General features: G+C 40.9%; 1 long non-coding RNA gene across 1 annotated transcript; it reads right to left on the bottom strand.

Annotated features, from left to right (window-relative positions):
* Positions 1 to 718: 718 nt before the first annotated feature.
* Positions 719 to 1,677, bottom strand: LOC122053734. The gene is made up of 3 exons (XR_006132333.1): positions 1,278 to 1,677; positions 1,043 to 1,205; positions 719 to 940 (listed from the first exon to the last, which is right to left on the bottom strand). It is a non-coding gene; the product is annotated as an uncharacterized LOC122053734 (long non-coding RNA).
* Between the last annotated feature and the right edge of the window lie 13,706 nt (positions 1,678 to 15,383).

Genomic DNA, 15,383 nt, shown 5'->3' with positions numbered 1-15,383 from the left:
TGCCTTCCTCCATATCGGATGAGTTTGTTTGTGGATCACTAGATCAAACTCCCTTTATGGATGATTATAGGAAACTATTTAGGTTTTTGTGATCTTCTCCATCTGAAGGGGCACAACCCTATTTAATGGACTAAGTATCAAATAATGGTATACACTTAGGCGCATTTAATAGTATCCTCCCCATCGGAGTCACTGCTATTATTTGTGTGACCGAAGAAAAATCAACTATCACTACAACAAAAACCCTCATAGACATCGGTTTTCCACCGATGTCTATTTCATTTTCGACCGATGTCTATGAAGGCGATGTAAAAGGTCTGTCATTTTAGACATCGGGTTAAAGCCGGTGTAGTATCACTTAACGACATCGGGTGTAAAACCAATGTAATATTATATGTTAATAACACCAGTTTTGACAGCGGTATGCAATCGATGTAATATTAGTTAAGGACACCGGTTTTGCAGCGGTGGAAAACCGATGTAATATCAGTATTGTTTAACAACATAAATTCTATTTCCGAAACAGTGAAAAATCGATAGTATCCAAGAAAATACATAAATATTCACAAATTACATAAATATTCTTCTTCCAACAGTATCCATAAAATACACAAATATTCACAAATTACATAAATATTCTTCTTACATCAAAAGCTAATAGATCCATAAAATATACAAATATTCACTGTTTACAAATATTCCAACAATATCCATAAAATAAACAATATTCTTTTTACATCAAAAAGTTAATAGCTAATAGATATGGAAGAGCAGAAGAATGAAAACAGAGGTAGAATTCTCACTAAAAATAAGTTAGAGAAGAATTCTACTTGTTGCCTAACATGCTGTGCAGCTGGATGATGGTCTCTTCCTCTTCAAACGAGAACCTTCCTCGCTTGATGTCCGGCCAGAAGTAGTTCGTCCACCGGAGCCGGCAACTCTTGCCACACCTCGCGAGCCATGTAAATCAATCAACAACCCATAAATCAATATTTTATCAATTGCTATACGATTCTCATGCTTCGAGCAATAACTAATATACTAGCTTTCTTAGGCAGAGTCCTCCAGTTTCCTTGGCCGTGCTTCTGGATGCAGACAACGAGCTTTTGGTCCTCTTCCGGAGTCCACGGGCCTTTCTTCAGGTCATCTCTGTCGCAGCAAGGTGTTCTCCCCATCTCAAAATCTCAACTCGATATCAATTAAACCTGGCTTCAGAGTGCAAATTAAAGAGATATAGCAGCAGTATATGATAGGAAACAATCACCGAGTGTTCTTACGGTTTCTATAGAGTGAAAACAGAGGCAAATCGAGGAGAGGGAGAGTAAAAAAAGTCAACCGGATTCGGTGCCGTCCTTTGTTTATCAAACTCGCGACGTGTCTCCTCTACCTCTCTCATTGGCGGAGCAGCACATGAAAAGGCTTACGACTGAAGTTTAACTCGGGAAGGCGACAGGGAAGCCCCAAAGCAGGAGGGGCTCCTTGTCTCTATCGTCCCCATGGGAGCTGTCACGAACCAAGAGCAGCTATCAGTGAATAATGAAATTTGTTATCAGTGAATCAATGGCAGAAGTTTCACAAAGAGCAGCAATAGCTTCACAGGCCTCCCTTCCTTTATTGCCTCCTCCAAATGCCTCAAATGCAGTACCATAAGAGCAGTCTTCATAATCTGTCCCTGTATCTAACAGCTTGTGGTCGTCCATTATCCCGTCTTCAGTGACATACTCATCATTACATGCATTATCGATCCAATAAATCTGATTGCTGGGGATGTTTCTAGCAAATACTTTTAGAGCATCAGCACTTAAAGACGGAAACCTACTAGCTGTATACATATCGGTTTGCAAACTTCACAAGTCTTATGTAAATGAATTGTACGATACTTGAGAGGAGCCTTCTTCCCTTCTTCAAATATTTTCTCAGTATTAAGGACCTTAAATAACTTCGACAACGGCTTTGACTCAAAATTCATCTCAATTCGACCTCTGCAAAACATAATGACAAAAAGGGAAAAATTACAGAACTGTTGATTTAATAATAGGATTGAACTCATCTGATAAACAGGTAAAGCAGTTCATAAACAGTGTGATTAACTTGATGTGTAACAATCATAACATCAAGCAACCTTGATTGGTGCACACATAGATCACCTGCATAAACATAGAAAAGCTTTATCAAGCAAATCAGAACAAAACATACTCAAGATTTTTTTCACAATACTTCTACCATCTTCCGTCACTGCAACATGCAACTTGATAACCAACCAGGTAAATTTGGTCTTCCAAGTACTATTGAGCAGGCAATATATAAAGCAATTATAAACGAAATATTCAAACAAGACATGCTTACTCTAGGAAAATGTTCAAATTTGGGGCTTCTACCAATCTTAATAAAAATTGACAGTCAACAAACTGGTAGCTAAAAATAAATCTGTCAAAATGCTATAAACTTCATGGGAAAATTTTGAAAAGTCTAGTAATCAACTATAGTGTTTGGAGACTTTAGTAATCAACTATAGTGTTTGGCATTTTGGTGTGACCATACGACATTGTAAAAATGTTAGAAACAACTATAGCTAAAAAAAATATTAAGTACCTCCTCGATGTGTCATCAAATAGCAGCTGCCTTATTTGAGTATTACTTCCCACATTCATATACTTGGCATCCTCACAGTACTTGGATTCCCACCGTCTGAATTTATCTGCAACTATTTGCTTATCACTAACAGCGAGCTTTTCAATCTTTGATAGATGGACTTTATTGACCAGAATTCCTTCAGATTCCACCTTTACTAATAGAACACCAAAAGGGTGCCAGCACTTTTCATAGAAGTTATACATTGTTCCTTGTATACTGCCTTTCAAAAACCATGGTACATGCATAAGTTTTTCTTTCAAGCGATTAAAAAGTTTTAATGTATTCACTGCATCTAAAGCAGAATATCTGATCCACGATCTTCGTTCTTCTCTTTGTAGAACATCAACAGGAGGAAGTGTGATAATTTTTCCTTCAGTTCCATCTTTCTTTAATTTTTTCTTACCAAAGATGGATTTCATTGACATCTTTCCACTGATTAATTTAACATCATCATCTGAGTTTCCTTGAGACATGATCTTTGGGTCACTTGTAAGTGCTTCAAGTGAATATTGGGTTTCTTAGAAGAATCAAAAAGTCGTGCAAGATGCATGGTATCCACATGGAACCCAGCAAGCTTGATCCCATTGTTTCCTATTATATGACTATCAAAGCTATAATTATGCCAAACCTACACGTTATTGAAGAGAAATACATTTAGTATCACACAACTTTGAATACAAGCATGCCTTATTCCAACTAAGAGGAAGAAGCACTAGTATAGATAAGATTATCATAAAACAAAAAGCATAATTTGAATGGAAAATAGGAAGAAACTCACGAGTGAGAGCGGCTACTCAGCTCGTTAGCGTTTGTTGACCCCACAGATCTATTTCTTCCTCCATTTGTCAGAATTTCCCAGACATCATCTATGCTGCCAACTTGAGGTTCTAAAAGGCCAGGCACATCTTGCGTCCCATCTGATGCTTGCTTTATATCCAACCTTCAGAAAAATAACAAAGCCCAACAAATTGAACCTTTACTTGGAAAGAGGTAACAAAACAGTTTTCAATCACTGCAGGTTGCTGCAAAGTATTGATGAAGAGATCACCAATCACTGCAGATGGTTTCCTGATAGATCAAATTCGTTGTGCAGTAACCCTCTGCTAAACCCCTCAGTCTACCATCTAATTAGCTGTGCTTTACTCTATATTTTGTATCAGATGGTTAGGCCTCTATCTAATTTGTAATTCTTGAGACTTTGCTTCTCTCTATATGCTAGGGAAAAAACTCTAAATCTCCTATTCGATCGCTGCATGAGTCAAATTCAGTAAAGAATTTACAATATATAGACTTTATCAATCAGTTGCTGTGTGAAGCATGCATGAACATGGCCTGATCTCACCTTCCATTTCTCTCTTTTTTTTAAGATAATAATAGTAATTTATGTAGCAGGTTTTGATCGAATTGGTTGGTTTGTCAGCTTCATACAATTTTCAATGCATGGATTGTCGTTTAATACTACTTTGCATTGCTAATGCTAAATGCTAACCTCGTTGACTCATTTTCACAAACAGGAAGGGCGCATGGATGCATCCTCCTTCCAGCGGAAGCGAAGCGGCGGCGGCGACGACCGTCTCCCCTCAAAGCCTCGACCCGCTTGTTCGTCGCTGCCGCATGGAGAAAAGGGTCCCGCGGCGTCGGAGGAGGACGTGGAGGAGTTCTTCGCCATCCTGCGCCGAATGCGCGACGCGTCTCAGTCCGTGTCCGTTGGGCGAGGCACCGCGGCGTCGGCCAGGTGGAGCCCGTCGTTCGAGTGGGAGGACTTCTTCGGGGGCGGCGCCGAGAAGGTCGCCTGCGAGGGGGGCGATGGAGCTTGAGCGGTGATGCCGACGGTAGATGAAGAGGCGAAGAGGCCACAGGGCATCGACCTCAACGCCGATCCGGGGCCCGAGGCAGAGGGTGTGGCGGTGCCGAGCCCCCTCGGTGAGTATGCCGCCCTCTCAGTGCTTCCTCCGGCTGTTTCCTAAAATCAAATGTCGCTGCTGCTCTCTAATTGGTGATCTCCTCCAAGTACCCGCGCGACCACGACCTTCCGCATGGGGCTGGCCAGCGGCTGGGTGTCCTCAGCGTGCACGGCATGCGTCCTTAGTCAAACAAAAGGCAAGCTGTGCTGTGCATCGATCTAGGAAGGAGAAGAGGGTGATGAGATTGAGAAAGATGGTCGGACGGGTAGCCGTTAGGAGGAAAGTAGTGGTGGTGTTGTGAGACGGCGCGATATAGGTTTAGGTTTGGAGGGAAGAGTGAAGTGTTGCAAATTCCGGCTAAGTATTGGTGGAAAAATTAAATTATTTTATTTTATTATAGACACCGGATTTTAAAAATCGCTGTTAAAATCGGTGTCTATTAAAAAAAAAAAAAAGACGCGCATAGACATCGACTTAAAAACCGATGTCTATGAGCGAAAATCTGCGCTTATAGACATCGGTTTTTGGAAAAACCGGTGTAAAATACTCAAAGACATCAGTTTTTACTTAAAACTGTTGTTATTCCACCGATGTCTATGAAGGTTTTTCTTGTAGTGTATTAATTTTATTTGTCATAAAGTTAGGTTGACAAGATAATAAAATTAATGGGTAAACCCTTCTCTTACAAATATTTGAATTTGTATACGTCCACACTATCGTGGCATACAAAATTCACGGTGTTTTGAGGTGTTGGTGAATTTAAATGATATTATTTGAGGAATCAATATTATTTTAAATTCTAAAGTTTTGACCAAATATTTTGTGATTCTTAGGATTTCAAATGGCTTTCAATCCTCTTGCTGTTATATTGAAAGAAAACAAACTTACTGGTCTCAATTACATTGATTGGAAATGAAACTTGGGCATTGTCTTAATTGCTGAAGGTTACAAGTTCATACTTTTTGAGATCTGTCCAAGCCTACCTAATAGCGATTCTAGTGAAGAGGAGATTGAGTATCATAAGAAATGGGCAGGGCAGATGAGATGGCGCGGTGTTACATTTTGGCTTCTATATCAAATGTGCTGCAACATCAATATCAGGCCATGCCTACCATTTATGACATGATGCGCAATCTCAGGGAACACTTCGGACACCAGAATCGGGCTGCTAGGTAGGAGGCTATGAGAAACTTGATGACGACCACCATGACTGAGGGGGCACCCGTAATGGATCATATCCTCAAAATGATGGCTCTTTTGAATGAGATGGAAGTCCTTGGAGCAGAAATCGATGGGGAAACCCAGGTCGATATCATTTTCCAAACGCTGCCTAAAAGTTTTGAATAGTTCCGCCCGAACTACAACATGAACAAAAGGGTTTATTCGTTGGTGGAACTTCTGACAGAACTTCAAGTAGCAGAAGGGGCTATTTTGTTAAAGTTCTCAAATTCACATTGCTAAAAATGTTTCTTCTTCTAAGCCGAAAGGCATAAAAAAGAAAAATAAACAAGTTGGTTCAGCAAAGAAAGTAAATCGATCTTTAGGGACTGGGCCGCATGCAGGTGTGAAGAAGCTGAAGGGCAAGTGCTTTACATGCAAGCAGTCTGGATATTGGAAAGTGGACTGTCCTCGTAGAAAGGAGAACAATAAAGGTATATCTTATTCTCTAGTGGTTGCAACATGTTTAGTGGTGTTATCTACCGATACCTAGTGTGTAGATACGGGAGCCACTGATCATGTCTGCAATTCATTGCAGGGGTTCAAAGAAACTCGACGACTACATGAATGGGAGATTACCGTCTACATGGGCAATGCTACAAAAGTGACGGATGTTGCAGTGAGAGATGTTTATTTATCTTTTGATAAAAATAAAACATTGATTTTGAGAAATCGTCTTTATGTACCATGTTTTAGAAAGAACTTGATTTCAGTTTCTAAACTATTTATGGATGGATATTCTATTTTTTTTATGACAAAGTAGTTGTCAAGAAAAATATGGTAGTTATCTATTCTGGTACCTTGGTTGGCAATTTGTATACTCTAAATCCAATAACTCCCATGATACAACAAATGAAAATTAATAACACATCTTCTAATTCTAATAAGAGAAATCAACCTTCGGAAATAAACCAAACATATCTTTGGCATCTAAGGCTAGGTCATATTAACTTGAGTAGGATTCAAACGTTAAAAGTCGATGAACTTTTGGGTTCATTGGTGGTGGAAAATTTTCCAACCTGCGAATCTTGCTTGGAAGGAAAAATGACCAAGAGACCTTTTAAGGCCAAGGGGTATAGAGCCAAAGATGTGTTAGAATTGATTCATTCTGATTTGTGTGGACCTATGACTATCCAGGTAAGAGGTGATTTTGAATATTTTGTCTCTTTTATAGACGACTATTCGAGATACGAGTACACTTACTTGTTGCACCGTAAGTCTGAGTGCTTTGATAAGTTCAAAGAATATAAGGCTGATGTGGAGAAATGTCATGGTAAAGGTATCAAGACACTACAGTCTGATCGTCGTGGTGAGTACCTCTTAGGAGAGTTTAGAAGTTACTTATCAGAGGTCGGAATTCAATCCCAACTCTCTGCACCTGGTATCCCCCAATAGAATGGTGTGACAGAATGAAGGAATATGACTCTTATGGAAATAGTTAGATCAATGATGAGTTATTCAGAATTACCAAATTTGTTTGGGGATATGCTCTGAAAATGATAGTGTACATTCTGAACTTGGTACCTTCTAAGTCAATAATAACCTCTACTCCCACAGAATTGTGGAATGAGTGTAAGCCTAGTTTGAAACATATTGGGATTTGGGGTAGTCCAACACATGTGCTGAAGGGAGACGCTGATAAGTTGGAATCATGTGCAGAAGTTCGCTTGTTTTTGGGTTATCCTAAAGGAACGAAAGGTGGTTTATTTTATAGTCCTAAAGATTAGAAGGTCATTGTTAGCATCAATTCCCGATTTTTAGAAGAGGACTATGTAATGAACCACAAACCCATGAGTAAAATTGTTCTTGAGGAAATAAGAGAAGACACGTCTACTTTAGTACCAATGGTACAAGATGAGATACAACAAGAAACTGTAACACGTGTCACAAATGATGCACAATTACAAGTAGTGTCTCGTCGTAGTGGGAGGGTTGTTAGGCAACCTGATAGATTCATGTTTTTGGGAGAATCTTCGGACTTGATCCCTGGTGAACATGAACCTGATCCCTGGACATATGATGAAGCACTCTAAGATAAAGATGCAACATCTTGGCAAAGTGCAATGAACTCTGAAATAAAATCTATGTACTCTAATCAGGTCTGGGAGCTTATAGAACCACCAAATGGTGTAAAAGCCATTGGATGTAAATAGGCCTACAAAAGAAAAAGAGGGACAGATGGGAAGGTGGAAACCTTCAAAGCAAGGCTTGTTGCAAAAGAGTATACTCACAAAGAGGGAATCAATTATGAGGAAACCTTTCACCGGTGGCCATGCTTAAGTCTATCCAGATTCTTTTATCTATTGCCGCTCATATGGATTATGAGATTTGGCAAATGGATGTCAAGACAGCTTTCCATAATGGAAGTCTTGAAGAAAATATCCATATGAAGCAACCAAAGGGATTCATTGCGAAGGGCAAAGAGTATCTTGTATGTAAGCTCAATCGGTCTATCTATGGACTAAAGCAAGCTTCAAGATCTTGGAACATCCGGTTTAATGAAGTGATCCAGTCTTATGGATTTATTCAGTATACAGATGAGTCTTGTGTATACAAGAAGAGTGACGGAAACATGGTGGTATTTCTTGTACTATACGTAGATGACATTTTGCTCATTGGCAACAATGTCAAAGTGTTGTCAGATGTAAGGGTATGGTTGTCCAAGTAGTTTGATATGAAGGATTTGGGAAAATGTGGACATATTCTTGGGATCAAAGTAATAAGGGATCACAAGAAAAGAATGTTGTGCTTATCCCAAGCTTCATACATCGATACTATTCTAGCTCGTTTTAGCATGCAAAACTCAAAGAAAGGTTTTCTACCTTTTCGGCATGGAGTACCTTTATCTAAAGAGATGTCTCCTAAAACATCAAAGAAAATAGCGGACATGAAGGCAGCTCCTTATACTTCGGTTGTAGGAAGCCTAACGTATGCGATGCTATCTACGAGATCAGATATCTATTTTATTGTGGAAATGGTTAGAATATATCAAAGTAACCCAGGACAAGGACATTGGACTGCCGTAAAGCATATATTGAAGTACCTGAAAAGGACTAGAGATTATATGCTAGTTTACCAGGCAGATGATTTGCTCCCTGTGGGTTACACGGATTCAAACTTCCAATCAAATAGGGACAATAGTAAGTCGACCTCGGGTATGTGTTTACTTTGAGAGGTGGACCCATAGCATGGAGGAGTGTTAAGAAGAAATGTGTTTCAGACTCAACCATGGAAGCTGAGTATGTGGCAGCCTCTGAGGCAGCTAAAGAAGTTGTATGACTCAGAAACTTCTTGATGGACTTAGATGTGATTCTTGGTTTGCTCAAAATTATCACAATTTATTGTGATAATAGTGGTGCAGTAGCAAACTTGAAGGAACCACGAGCCCATAAGGCAAGTAAACACATTGAGCGTAAGTACCACCTGATACGAGACATCGTAAAGTGAGGAGAAGTTGTTGTCACCAAGATTGCATCAGAAGATAACCTGGTAGATCCTTTCACTAAGACCCTTCCAACGAGAGCTTTTGATAGGCATGTTGAGGGGATGAGGATCAGATGTATGCATGACAGTATATATGCCAACATAGTCTTTTAGTATAAGTGGGAGATTGTTAGAATGTATACTAAAAGCCTAGCCTTTTGTATGAACATTTATTTTGAAATGAGAATCACATTAGTCAAATGTCTACATTTAGTTAAATACAGTTGTCTATTTAATTTATATTATAGATAACATGGTGTGTGGTGTCACACAGAAGATCATGTTATCAGTTCCTTATAAATTATAAATAGTAGCTCACAACCAAGATGGATTGGGACAAACCATTGGAATTGTTGCAGTGTAATTTGGTATTAGTTTATCTTGACTATAAAGTTACACTAGTACACTGTGTGTGTATTGAGCAGGACCATTTGAGGTTGTTCCTTTTATACTGGCTGCATAAAAGAACAGAACCTCTGTTATTATGGATGTGCGTATTCTTAATCCCGATATAATAACAAGTACATGTACTTAGTATTTATTTCTTTAATTTATCAAAGGGTGAGATTTATTCGTTAAATCAATAGACCCGATAAGTTGGGAAATAATATTATTTATATGGTGTGTTGTTGATTATAGAAGGAAACTGTGCCCTATTTATTAGGAGGATGATACCCCCTTGAGGAGCTCATAAGGATTGTCATGTAAACCCTGTAGGTGGACTTAGTTTCCACATGACAATGAAGTTGAGTGGTACTACTCTTGGAGTTAGATGTTAATTAAGTGAGTTGTCAGCAACTCATTTAATTAATGGACATTCGATATCTTAAACATAAGGAGATTAACGCACTCATGATAAGAAGGAGCCCATAATGTAATATGGGATTGGTGTGGTAGTTCAATAATAACTCTTTAGTGGTATGAGTTATTATTGATGAACTTGAGTTGGGTGTTCGAGTCGAACACAGGAAGCTCAAGCTCATCAGGAGGCCAAAACCAATTCCTCCTCTAGGTCCCTGTTGTAGCCTCTATGTATAAAACCTTGTATCCAATCAAGTCCACTTCTTACCCAACTAATGGGCCGACCAAATCCTTGCTTGGTGCCCAAGCAAGGGCCCGCCAAGCTTTGCTTGGAGACCAAGAGGTGGTCGGCCAAGCCTTGCTTGGTGCCTAAGCAAGGGACTGACCACAAGGAATTAAAAGGGAATTTTAAAATTTTAAAATCTTTCCTTTTATAGTCATCCTCCAAGGGATTTAAAAGAGAGATTTTAATTTTAAAATCTTTCATTTTATAGCCATCCACAAGGATTTAAAAGAAAGATTTTAATTTTAAAGTCTTTCCTTTTATAGCCATCCTTCAAGGGATTTAAATGAGAGATTTTAATTTTTAAAACTTTATTTTTATAGCCATCCACAAGGAATTAAAAGGGAATTTTAATTTTTTAAAATCTTTCCTTTTATAGCCATCCTCCAAGGGATTTAAAAGAGAGATTTTAATTTTAAAATCTTTCCTTTTATAGCCATCCTTCAATGGATTTAAAAGAGAGATTTTAATTTTTAAAACTTTCTTTTTATAGCCATCCACAAGTAATTAAAAGAGAGTTTTAATTTTTTAAAATCTTTCCTTTTATAGCCATCCTCCAAGGGATTTAAAAGAGAGATTTTAATTTTAAAATCTTTTCTTTTATAACCATCCTCAAAGGAATTTAAAAGAGAGATTTTAATTTTTAAAACTTTCCTTTTGTAGTCATCCACAATAGGTAATTTAAAAGAGAGATTTTAATTATTGTTAAAATCTTTCCTTTTTAGCCATTACCAAGGAAATTCCTCTCTTGTTTTCTTCTTAAAGGTTGGCTCCTCTTTTTTCTTCTTTAAGCTTAGGGCCGACAGCACACTTTTGATCCCATTGGTGGCCGGTTGCTTGAAGGAGAAGAAGAAGAGAAGGAGGGATTCTACCTTATATATCCTTGGTGCCCGACGACTCTTTGATTCCTTGGTGGCCGAAACTTGTAAGCAAAAAGAAGTGGTTCGGGTAGTGTTGTCTTGGTAGATCATTGCCCACACGACGCCCATGAGATCGAGAGGAATATAGCAGAAGATCAAGAGGTTTTTAAGGTACAAAGAAAGGTATTATAAAATACGGTACCCTAACAAGCAATAAATAATAGGATTATTGAGAAATAATCTTATTGGAATTTTTAGGAATTTTTAAAAATTTTCTGGGATTTAATTGGAGCTCGTATGACGTATTTAGAGGGGATGCATTTATGGGCCCGAGAAAAGTCTGTTTGGAATACTCGAAGATAGGAGTTGATTGAGAACTAATCTAGGGCTTAATAAAAAAATACCTAAGTTTATAATTCCTCTCTTTTCTATTCTCCCCGTGCCCTAGTTCCCCATTCATGCGCTGACCTCCCTCCTTCTCCTACGCTGCCTCCGCGCGACCGCCACCTCCATGCGACCCGCCGACTCCGAGTGATCGCTGTCTCCGCACGGCCTCGTCCGCACGATGGCGGAGCCCGGGCGACTGCCTCGTCTGCTCGTGACGTTGTGCGTCGACCGCTGGAAGCCTTGTCCGATCGCATCCTACCTTTGCTGCCGGCCGGCTTGACCCCATCGTCGTGAACCCAGCAATCCCTCGTGACGAGGACGCGTGCCAGCCATCATGGTTTCCATCGTCGATGCAACCACCGGCTGGTCTCTCCGTGCCCGAGCTTCGTCGTGGCGGTAGGATCCATCGGAACGAACACCTTTCCGAAGTCTACACACGCCCTTGTGACGCTGCTGCTGCTGGATAATTGATTAGATATCAGCTAAGTGTTAACTAAGTTAGTTTAATTAATTTAATAGTTAACTGAATTGGTAATAGGTTTACTCTAGTACTTAAACTAGATTTGTATCCTATATTTGTACGAATTGAATTCGATGCGATCTCACAGACTTGAAGACGGTTTGGACACGCTATATTTGAGGCGGGTACTTCTTACTTTGTCTCTTTAGTTCTTTGAACTTGGTGCATGAGCTAATTTTGGATAAGGACTGTTTTACCTTGACTCCACTCTTATTTTTCCTGCGCTTGATACTTCCCCTCGATCTTTGAGAAATTTGTTTCCATATCTATACAGTCTCTCATTGTTGTTCATGATAGGTAACAGATATTAGATACCATGTTTGTATACTTTGACTGTTGTTTATTTATATACTATATTGAGCATGCTGGCTTTATGTAGCAAAGCTAATTTTTACTTATATTGGTATGATGACTGTTGTTTGTTTATGTACCGTATTGAGCATACTGGCTTCATGTTACATACCTAATTTCTGCTTATATTTGTATGATGACTGTTGCATTTGACGCATCATATCATGGCATGCATGTCAACGACCAATTCTCCCTTACGGTCGAGAGAGTCGTTGACCAGGGCCGCATCCTCGGCCACTCGAGAGAGTGGTAGCTGGAGTTGATGCCGCTTATCCTGTCGTGCCGCACTCGGCCACTCGTGGGTAGTGGTAGCTGGAGTTGTGAGCAACAGGGACCCCCTTCGCTGTGTAGCTAGTTAGCTACTTAGCACCTGTCCTGTTGGGTCTTTCGGGCCGTAAAAATCACTTTTTGCGTTGCGGAAACCCCGAAATCCCATGCCACCGGATCCATGCGAATATTAAATTTTCATGTACGTGTTTTTTAATCCAAGATCTACTTTAGGTCAACATGTTTAGGAGTTTATACCTTTGATGCGAAGCCCTTCGCTTATCCCGCTCGTCCAAGAAGATGCCGGATCTCAAGGGTGTCAAGTGAACACCCCTCTATGTGTATCCCATGGACAATTAGGTGGAGAAGAAACCTTAGAGTGTGCTAGCACTCTTTGAGAGTTTCGGCCAAGGAGGAGGAGAGGGAGAGAAGTGTTAGGATCCTTCGTACGGAGGCTAGAGAGGGGGGTGTGAATAGCCGATCCCAAATTCGCTTTCTTTCTATGAATCGAGTTAGCAGCGGAAATAAAACAGTAGAAAGGAAACGGTGAGAAGATCAAACCTCAAACTCGATGGATGTAACGAGGTTCGGAGATGAACTCCTACTCCTCGGCGTGTCCGTAAGGTGGACGAAGCCTACCAATCCGTCGGTGGATGAGTCCCCGGAGAACCGGCTAATACAATATACTCCTTCTGGGTGGAGAAACCTCGCCACAATGTTTCTTGCACAAGCAAGATAGGAGTACAACAGATACAAGAAAGCAAAAAACAATATGAAACACTTGCTTGCCTTTCTTGTTGACTGGAGTGATGAAGCAGCAGCTTCACACCAGCAGCAGCTGACGAGAATCCAGTCGAGAAGCTCACGCGAAGCTTCAGCTGCGAGGAGCTCAGCAAAGCTCTGATAGCAGGTAAGAGCAGAAGCTCTAGAGCACAAGAACAGAAGTTCTAAGGAGGAAGCAGTAGCAGCAACGAGGCCCTGTAGCTTCTTTTATACCTGCGAAGAAAAACACGAAGGAACACAGAAGAAATCTAGCCGTTACGTCGCAACGGCTAGTGCCTAGATCGGTCTGTGGACCGATCAGGCTCCATGTGGATCGGTCCACAGACCGATCCATTCCCTAGCCTTCGCTTCTGTTCCGTCTCTGATCGGTCCATGGACCGATCAGGGAACCTCCTGATCGGTCCACAGACCGATCAGGGAACCTCCTGATCGGTCTACGGACCGATCAGGCTTCTCTTCTCCCGAACTTCTTTGCGCCTCCTGATCGTTGTCTGATCGGTCTCCAGACCGATCAGATAACCTACAGTAGGCTACTGGATGATTACTGATCGGTCTGGTGACCGATCAGGCTATCCAGTGTATCACTGGATCGGTCCCCAGACCGATCCAAACTCCCCAGCCCTAAACCTCAGGCTTCTACACCAACATCCGGTCAACCTTGACCTGTTGGTTCATCATTCCTAGCATCTGGTCACTCCCTTGACCTGCTAGAATTCTCCACCAAGTGTTCGGTCAATCCCTTTGACCCACTTGGGCTTTCCTCTTCGTGCCAAGTATCCGATCACTCCCTTGATCTACTTGGACTTCCCAACACCAGATGTCCGATCACCCTTGATCCATCTGGATTTTCCCTTGTCCGGCTTCACTCACCAGGACTTTCACCTAGCTTCACTTACTAGGGTTTTACAGCTTCACTCACGAGATTTCCAATGCTTTCACTCACCAGGACTTCAACCGCTGGCTTCACTCACCAAGACTTTCCAATGCTGGCTTCACTCACGGGACTTCCACTTTCACCTAGCTTCACTCGCTAGGATTTTCCTGCTTCACTCACGGGACTTTCCACATCCGGTCCAGCGAACGAGCTCCCGCGCCAGAGAACGAGCTATCGAGCCCTCTCCGTCTTCCCATGTGCCAAGCTTCTATACTTGGACTTCTCCGTGCCAAGTCTCCATACTTGGACTTTCTCCCGTGCCAAGCTCCCTGCTTGGACTTAGTCAGGTCAACTCACCTCGGGTCAACCAGGTCAACCTTGACCACGAGTTGCACCCACAATCTCCCAAGCTTGTATCCTTGTCAAACATCAAGATACAACTTTTCTGTTCACGTCAAACATCGTCATAACTCGTCAAACATCAAAACATAACTCGAGTCAAGTCAACTCGAGTCTGGTCAACCAGGTCAACCTTGACCTAAGGTTGCACCAACAATCTCCCCCTTTTTGATGTTTGACAAAACCCATAAACAAGTTAGGTTAACTTAGGTTTTCCAAAACATTCTCCCATTCTCCCCCTTGGGACATCTCTCCCCCTTTTTGACACACATCAAAAAGAGGGAATCAAGGTCAAGAGTTTCTTCCCAATGAAAGTCCCATACCTTTCATTGAAACCCTTAATTTCCCCCTTGATACTAAACTCAACACTCAACTTAGTGACAATTCCTTATCACTAATCCTCAAAAGTCTTAAGAAGTAAAAACTCCCCCTAAAAGTCAACTCCCCCTTGACAATTAGGTAAGACTCCCCCTAAAGGTCAACTCCCCCTTGACCATTGCACCAACAATGTCTTGGAGAGTTTCAAACCTTTAGAAACCCGAAACTCAACTCCCAAAAACTGAAATTTCAGACACCTGCTGAAAATCAGAAATTCGGCACGCACTGATCGGTCCCCAGA

This window comes from Zingiber officinale, chromosome 3A, assembly GCF_018446385.1.
Source record: "Zingiber officinale cultivar Zhangliang chromosome 3A, Zo_v1.1, whole genome shotgun sequence".
Taxonomy (NCBI): Eukaryota; Viridiplantae; Streptophyta; class Magnoliopsida; order Zingiberales; family Zingiberaceae; genus Zingiber; species Zingiber officinale.
This window is presented reverse-complemented; position numbering and strand designations above follow the sequence as displayed.